We start from the raw sequence: 8,303 nt of genomic DNA, 5'->3' as shown, positions 1-8,303 counted from the left end.
TTTTGGGTGCCCACCTTGCACCAAGTGCGCACCCGGGGCAAACCGAGCGCCTTGGTGCACCGGGGCAAGATCGAGCGTGCACCCGAGGCGCCCCGAACATGCACCAAGGTGCACTCGGCCCACATGTGAGCGCAGGTCGTTGCGCCCGAGGTGGTGTGTGGGCACCGCGTTGCAGACGGGACACTGCACGCACACGACGCCCCCTCCAGGTGCACGCACGTAGGCCGGGCCGGGTGCACACCCGACGCCCTAGCAAGGTGCGCGCACCCGGGCAGGGCTCACACTTGGCGAACGGGGCGCACTTCGCGAGGGAGGGTGTGCACCTCGACGGGGGTGGGTGGCCGGGGTGGATTCGCACGTGGGTCGCGGTTTGCTAAGTACACACTGCGACAAGCTCATAACGGGTGCGATCATACCAGCGTTAGTGCACCGGATCCCATCAGAACTCCGCAGTTAAGCGCGCTTGGGCCGGAGTAGTACTGGGATGGGTGACCTCCCGGGAAGTCCCGGTGTTGCACCCTTTTTTAGTTTTTCGCCGGGCGTCGCAATGCTATTTGAATAAACCTTTTGCCCGTTTGCGTTCTCGTCGGGGCCGGGCCGGGCCGGGGTGCGCTGCCCGCACTACCGCGCGCGCGCGGGGGCGACACCGAGCGCGCACCCGAGGCGCCCCGAGCACACAGGCCACGGTGCAACCCGGGCGTTGTGCGCGCACCCCGGTGCGCCCGAGGTGCTGCGCGCGCACCCAGGTGAAATCGGTGTGCACCTCGGCCAGTGCGCGCTCGGTCGAGTCGCGCACGTTGGCCAAGGTGCACGGTGATGTTTCTTACTCTAAGGTTCCGCACCAGACGCCCGGGACAGGTGAGCGAAGCTGGGCGGGGCCGGGTGCGCGGCCGGGGCAGGTGCACGCAGCTGGAGAGAGCTTTGGAGCACACTTCGGAGCGCACCAATGATGCGCTCCATTCAAAAGTTTCCTGAAAAGGCAAAAAAAGTTGAGATTATAGAATTTCCCACTTGAGAGATTGTAAAAAAAAAAAATTTAAAATGAAGGAAACGCGGGTGCCAAGGTGTGCGCAGCCCAGCCCACCCTGGCGAAGGTGCACGCAAGGTGCGCACCCGAGGCAAACCGGACAATTAACCCAACTTTCGACTTCGCGCGCACCTTGGAGCGCACTTCGGAGCGCTCCTTGGTGCGCACCAATCTTGGGCACCTCGGAGTGCACCATGGCGCCCACCAAGGTGCGCACCCGGGGCAAACCGAGCTCCGACTTCGTGCGCACCTTGGAGCGCACGAAAGGTGCGCACCATGGCGCCCACCAAGGTGCGCAGCCCAGCCAAGGCGTGCGCATCAAGGTGCGCACCCTGGCGAAGGTGCGCACCCGGGGCAAACCGAGCTCCGACTTCGTGCGCACCTTGGAGCGCACAAAAGGTGCGCAACCCAGCCAAGGTGTGCGCACCCCGGTCAAACCGAGCTCCGAATCGTGCGCACCAGAGGTGCACGCCATCGTGCGCACCTTGGAGCACACTTCGGAGCCCTCCTTGGTGCGCGCCGATGTTGCGCACCTCGGAGCGCACCCGGGGAAAACAATGCAATTAACCCGACTTTCGACTTCGTGGGCACCTCGGAGCGCTCTCGGGTTCGCACCTCGGAGCACACCGAGGTGCGCACCTTTGATGCGCTGCCTTCACCAATTTCCAGAAAAGGCAAGAAAACATTGAGAAGGTGTGCGCACCGAGGTGCCCACCCTGGCGAAGGTGCACGCGAGGTGCGCACCCGGGGCAAACCGGGCTCCGACTTCGTGCACGCCGCACCTTGGAGCACACTTCGGAGCGCTCCTTGGTGCGCACCAGGGCGCGCAACCCAGCCGAGGTGCCCACCCCGGCGAAGGTGCACGCGAGGTGCGCACCCGGGGCAAACCGGGCTCCGACTTCGTGCACGCCATGGTGCCCACCGCGGCGAAGGTGCACGCGAGGTGCGCACCCGGGGCAAACCGGGCTCCGACTTCGTGCACGCCGCACCTTGGAGCACACTTCGGAGCGCTCCTTGGTGCGCACTGGTGCCCACCAGGGCGCGCAACCCCGCCGAAGGTGCACGCGAGGTGCGCACCCGGGGCAAACCGGGCTCCGACTTCGTGCACGCCGCACCTTGGAGCACACTTCGGAGCGCTCCTTGGTGCGCACCATGGTGCCCACCAGGGCGCGCAACCCCGCCGAAGGTGCACGCGAGGTGCGCACCCGGGGCAAACCGGGCTCCGACTTCGTGCACGCCATGGTGCGCACCGCGGCGAAGGTGCGCACCCGGGGCAAACCGGGCTCCGACTTCGTGCACGCCGCACCTTGGAGCACACTTCGGAGCGCTCCTTGGTGCGCACCAGGGCGCGCAACCCAGCCGAGGTGCCCACCCCGGCGAAGGTGCACGCGAGGTGCGTACCCGGGGCAAACCGGGCTCCGACTTCGTGCACGCCGCACCTTGGAGCACACTTCGGAGCGCTCCTTGGTGCGCACCATGGTGCCCACCAGGCCGCGCAACCCAGCCAAGGTGTGCGCACCAAGGTGCACGCGAGGTGCGCACCCGGGGCAAACCGGGGTCCGACTTCGTGCACGCCGCACCTTGGAGCACACATCGGGGCGCTCCCGGGTTCGCACCGGCGTTGCGCACCGTGGTGGGCACCTCGGAGCACACCAAGGTGGGCAGCGAGGTGCGCACCTTTGATGCGATGCCTTCACTAATTTCCATAAAAGGCAAAAAAAAAACGAGATTTTAAAATTTCCGTTTTGAAAGATAGTGAGAAAAAGGGAATGCTGGTGCCATCTTGAGCCCGCCCTGGTGCGCAGCCCAGCCAAGGTGTGCGCACCAAGGTGCCCACCCTGGCGAAGGTGCGCGCCCGGGCAATTAACCCAACTTCCAACTTCGCGCGCGCCAGGGTGGGAGCGCACCCAACAACCGGGCCTGGGAAGAGCCAATGCGAGAAACCCCACCAAACGCTCTGACAAAAAAAGAGGGGGCGCTCCAGTAACCCCGCTTCGGAGCGCACCCTGGGCAAACCCAGCCAAGGTGCCCACCCCGGCCAAGGTGCAGGCGAGGTGCGCACCCGGGGCAAACCGGGCTCCGACAACGTGCACGCCGCACCTTGGAGCACACTTCGTAGCGCTCCCGGGTGCGCACCTCAGAGCACACCAAGGTGGGCAGCGAGGTGCGCACCTTTGATGCGCTGCCTTCACTAATTTCCAGAAAAGGCAAAAAAAAAAGGAGATTTTAAAATTTCCGTTTTGAAAGATAGTGAAAAAAACGGAACGCGCGTGCCATCTTGAGCCCGCCCTGGTGCGCAGCCCAGGTAAGGTGCCCACCCTGGCAAAGGTGCGCACCCGGGCAATTAACCCTACTTCCGACTTCGTGCGCGCCAGGGTGGCAACCGGGCCTCGGAAGAGCCAATGCGAGAAACCCCACCAAACGCTCCGACAAAAAAAGAGGCGGCGCTCCAATAACCCCGCTTCGGAGCGCAGCCGGGGCAAACCCAGCCAAGGTGCCCACCCCGACGAAGGTGCACGCGAGGTGCGCACCCGGGGCAAACCGGGCTCCGACAACGTGCACGCAGCACCTTGGAGCACACTTCGAAGCACTCCCGGGTGCCCACCGGCGTTGCGCACCGTGGTGGGCAGCGAGGTGCGCACCTTTGATGCGCTGCCTTCACTAATTTCCAGAAAAAGGCAAAAAAAAATGAGATTTTAAAATTTCCGTTTTGAAAGATAGTGAAAAAAAAGGAACGCGGGTGCCATCTTGAGCCCGCCCTGGTGCGCAGCCCAGGCAAGGCATGCGCACCAAGGTGCCCACCCGAGGTGCACACCCGGGGCAAACCGGGCTCCGACTTCGTGCAGGCCGCACCTTGGAGCACACTTCGGAGCGCTCCTTGGTGCGCACCATGGTGCCCACCAGGGCGCGCAACCCAGCCAAGGTCTGCACACCAAGGTGCCCACCCCGGCGAAGGTGCACGCGAGGTGCGCACCCGGGGCAAACCGGGCTCCGACTTCGTGCACGCCATGGTGCCCACCGCGGCGAAGGTGCACGCGAGGTGCGCACCCGGGGCAAACCGGGCTCCGACTTCGTGCACGCCGCACCTTGGAGCACACTTCGGAGCGCTCCTTGGTGCGCACCATGGTGCCCACCAGGGCGCGCAACCCAGCCAAGGTGTGCGCACCAAGGTGCACGCGAGGTGCGCACCCGGGGCAAACCGGGGTCCGACTTCGTGCACGCCGCACCTTGGAGCACACATCGGAGCGCTCCCAGGTTCGCACCAGCGTTGCGCACCTTTGATGCGCTGCCTTCACTAATTTCCAGAAAAGGCAAAAAAAAACGATATTTTAAAATTTCCGTTCTGAAAGATAGTGAAAAAAACGGAACGCGGGTGCCATCTTGAGCCCTTCCTGGTGCGCAGCCCAGGCAAGTTGTGCGCACCAAGGTGCCCACCCTGGCGGAGGTGCGCGCCCGGGGCAAACCGGGCTCCGACTTCGTGCACTGCATGGTGCCCACCAAGGCGCGCAACCCAGCCAAGGTGCCCACCGCAGCGAAGGTGCACGCGAGGTGCACACCCGGGGCAAACCGGGCTCCGACTTCGTGCACGCCGCACCTTGGAGCACACTTCAGAGCGCTCCTTGGTGCGCACCAGGGCGCGCAACCCAGCCGAGGTGCCCACCCCGGCGAAGGTGCACGCGAGGTGCGCACCCGGGGCAAACCGGGCTCCGACTTCGTGCACGCCATGGTGCCCACCGCGGCGAAGGTGCGCACCCGGGGCAAACCGGGCTCCGACTTCGTGCACGCCGCACCTTGGAGCACACTTCGGAGCGCTCCTTGGTGCGCACCATGGTGCCCACCAGGCCGCGCAACCCAGCCAAGGTGTGCGCACCAAGGTGCACGCGAGGTGCGCACCCGGGGCAAACCGGGGTCCGACTTCGTGCACGCCGCACCTTGGAGCACACATCGGGGCGCTCCCGGGTTCGCACCGGCGTTGCGCACCGTGGTGGGCACCTCGGAGCACACCAAGGTGGGCAGCGAGGTGCGCACCTTTGATGCGATGCCTTCACTAATTTCCATAAAAGGCAAAAAAAAAACGAGATTTTAAAATTTCCGTTTTGAAAGATAGTGAGAAAAAGGGAATGCTGGTGCCATCTTGAGCCCGCCCTGGTGCGCAGCCCAGCCAAGGTTTGCGCACCAAGGTGCCCACCCTGGCGAAGGTGCGCGCCCGGGCAATTAACCCAACTTCCAACTTCGCGCGCGCCAGGGTGGGAGCGCACCCAACAACCGGGCCTGGGAAGAGCCAATGCGAGAAACCCCACCAAACTCTCTGACAAAAAAAGAGGGGGCGCTCCAGTAACCCCGCTTCGGAGCGCACCCTGGGCAAACCCAGCCAAGGTGCCCACCCCGGCCAAGGTGCAGGCGAGGTGCGCACCCGGGGCAAACCGGGCTCCGACAACGTGCACGCCGCACCTTGGAGCACACTTCGTAGCGCTCCCGGGTGCGCACCTCAGAGCACACCAAGGTGGGCAGCGAGGTGCGCACCTTTGATGCGCTGCCTTCACTAATTTCCAGAAAAGGCAAAAAAAAAAGGAGATTTTAAAATTTCCGTTTTGAAAGATAGTGAAAAAAACGGAACGCGCGTGCCATCTTGAGCCCGCCCTGGTGCGCAGCCCAGGTAAGGTGCCACCCTGGCAAAGGTGCGCACCCGGGCAATTAACCCTACTTCCGACTTCGTGCGCGCCAGGGTGGCAACCGGGCCTCGGAAGAGCCAATGCGAGAAACCCCACCAAACGCTCCGACAAAAAAAGAGGCGGCGCTCCAATAACCCCGCTTCGGAGCGCAGCCGGGGCAAACCAAGCCAAGGTGCCCACCCCGACGAAGGTGCACGCGAGGTGCGCACCCGGGGCAAACCGGGCTCCGACAACGTGCACGCAACACCTTGGAGCACACTTCGAAGCACTCCCGGGTGCCCACCGGCGTTGCGCACCGTGGTGGGCAGCGAGGTGCGCACCTTTGATGCGCTGCCTTCACTAATTTCCAGAAAAAGGCAAAAAAAAATGAGATTTTAAAATTTCCGTTTTGAAAGATAGTGAAAAAAAAGGAACGCGGGTGCCATCTTGAGCCCGCCCTGGTGCGCAGCCCAGGCAAGGCATGCGCACCAAGGTGCCCACCCGAGGTGCACACCCGGGGCAAACCGGGCTCCGACTTCGTGCAGGCCGCACCTTGGAGCACACTTCGGAGCGCTCCTTGGTGCGCACCATGGTGCCCACCAGGGCGCACCCGGGGCAAACCGGGCTCCGACTTTGTGCACGCCGCACCTTGGAGCACACATCGGAGCGCTCCCAGGTTCGCACCAGCGTTGCGCACCTTTGATGCGCTGCCTTCACTAATTTCCAGAAAAGGCAAAAAAAAACGATATTTTAAAATTTCCGTTCTGAAAGATAGTGAAAAAAACGGAACGCGGGTGCCATCTTGAGCCCTTCCTGGTGCGCAGCCCAGGCAAGTTGTGCGCACCAAGGTGCCCACCCTGGCGGAGGTGCGCGCCCGGGGCAAACCGGGCTCCGACTTCGTGCACTGCATGGTGCCCACCAAGGCGCGCAACCCAGCCAAGGTGCCCACCGCAGCGAAGGTGCACGCGAGGTGCGCACCCGAGGTGCACACCCGGGGCAAACCGGGCTCCGACTTCGTGCACGCCGCACCTTGGAGCACACTTCAGAGCGCTCCTTGGTACGCACCAGGGCGCGCAACCCAGCCAAGGTGCTCACCCCGGCGAAGGTGCACGCGAGGTGCGCACCCGGGGCAAACCGGGCTCGGACTTCGTGCACGCCGCACCTTGGAGCACACATCGGAGCGCTCCCGGGTTCGCACCAGCATTGCGCACCTTTGATGCGCTGCCTTCACTAATTTCCAGAAAAGGCAAAAAAAAGAAAAAAATGAGATTTTAAAATTTCCGTTTTGAAAGATAGTGAAAAAAACGGAACGCGGGTGCCATCTTGAGCCCGCCCTGGTGTGCAGCCCAGGCAAGTTGTGCGCACCAAGGCACCCACCCTGGCCAAGGTGGGTCACGGGGTGGGTCCTAGGGTGGGTAACGGGGTGGGTACTAAGGTGCGTGCCAAGGTGGGTCATAGGGTGGGTGCCAAGGTGGGCACCAGGGTGGGTGTGCACCAACCCTAGCCAGGGTAGGTCACGGGGTGGTTGTCGGGGTGGGCGTCAAGGAGCCAAGATGGGTGGCAAGTAGCCAAGTTGCGTGCCAAGGTGGGTGTCGGGGTGGGTGCCAAGGATCCAAGGTGGGTGCCAAGGAACCAAGGTGGGTGTCTGGGTGGGTGCCGAGGTGGGAGCCAGGGTGGGTCCCAAGGTGAGTGCAAAGGTGGGTGCCAGGGTCAAGGTGAGTGCCAATGTGGGTTCCAAGGTGCCAGGGTCAGGGTGAGTGCCAATGTGGGTTCAAAGGTGCTAAGTTGGGTGCGAGGTTGGGTGCGAGGGTGGGTGGGTGCCAAGGTGTGCTAGGTGGAAGCCCGGGTGGGTCGGCATCCCATGGGTGTCGAGTTGGGTGCCTGATGGGTGCTTCTTGTCAAGTTTTAGTCGCCGGGACTCATTTCGAGCCTTAGAGGTCGTTTCTTGTCCGGTTGCCCTGTCTTCGACCTGGGAACCCAATTTTGGTCCTCGGGTCCCATTTTTTTTTGTCTCGCATCCCACTTTTGGCCTGTGGCCTTTTCGGGGTCGATTCTCGTTTTGGGCATCAGAGCATGTTTCTTCTCCTAAAACCCAATATTTGTTTATTAAGTCTCGGAACACATTTTTGTTCTCGTGGACCCATCATGGGTCTTGGAACGCATTTGTGGTCCTTGGGTCCCATTTTGCATCCCGAAACTTGTGTTTTGGTGCTTGATCCCTATTTTGGGTGCCCACCTTGCACCAAGTGCGCACCCGGGGCAAACCGAGCGCCTTGGTGCACCGGGGCAAGATCGAGCGTGCACCCGAGGCGCCCCGAACATGCACCAAGGTGCACTCGGCCCACATGTGAGCGCAGGTCGTTGCGCCCGAGGTGGTGTGTGGGCACCGCGTTGCAGACGGGACACTGCACGCACACGACGCCCCCTCCAGGTGCACGCACGTAGGCCGGGCCGGGTGCACACCCGACGCCCTAGCAAGGTGCGCGCACCCGGGCAGGGCTCACACTTGGCGAACGGGGCGCACTTCGCGAGGGAGGGTGTGCACCTCGACGGGGGTGGGTGGCCGGGGTGGATTCGCACGTGGGTCGCGGTTTGCTAAGTACACACTGCGACAAGCTCATAAC

At 63.1% G+C, this 8,303-nt stretch overlaps 1 non-coding gene across 1 annotated transcript; it reads left to right on the top strand.

Moving 5' to 3' along the window:
• The first annotated feature begins 402 nt into the window (after positions 1-402).
• Positions 403-521, top strand: LOC131870518 (5S ribosomal RNA). Its single transcript, XR_009368825.1, has one exon. It is a non-coding gene; the product is annotated as a 5S ribosomal RNA (ribosomal RNA).
• The last annotated feature ends 7,782 nt before the right edge of the window (positions 522-8,303 follow it).

The sequence above is a fragment of the Cryptomeria japonica genome, unplaced genomic scaffold (assembly GCF_030272615.1).
Source record: "Cryptomeria japonica unplaced genomic scaffold, Sugi_1.0 HiC_scaffold_334, whole genome shotgun sequence".
Lineage (NCBI taxonomy): Eukaryota > Viridiplantae > Streptophyta > Pinopsida > Cupressales > Cupressaceae > Cryptomeria > Cryptomeria japonica.
This window is presented reverse-complemented; position numbering and strand designations above follow the sequence as displayed.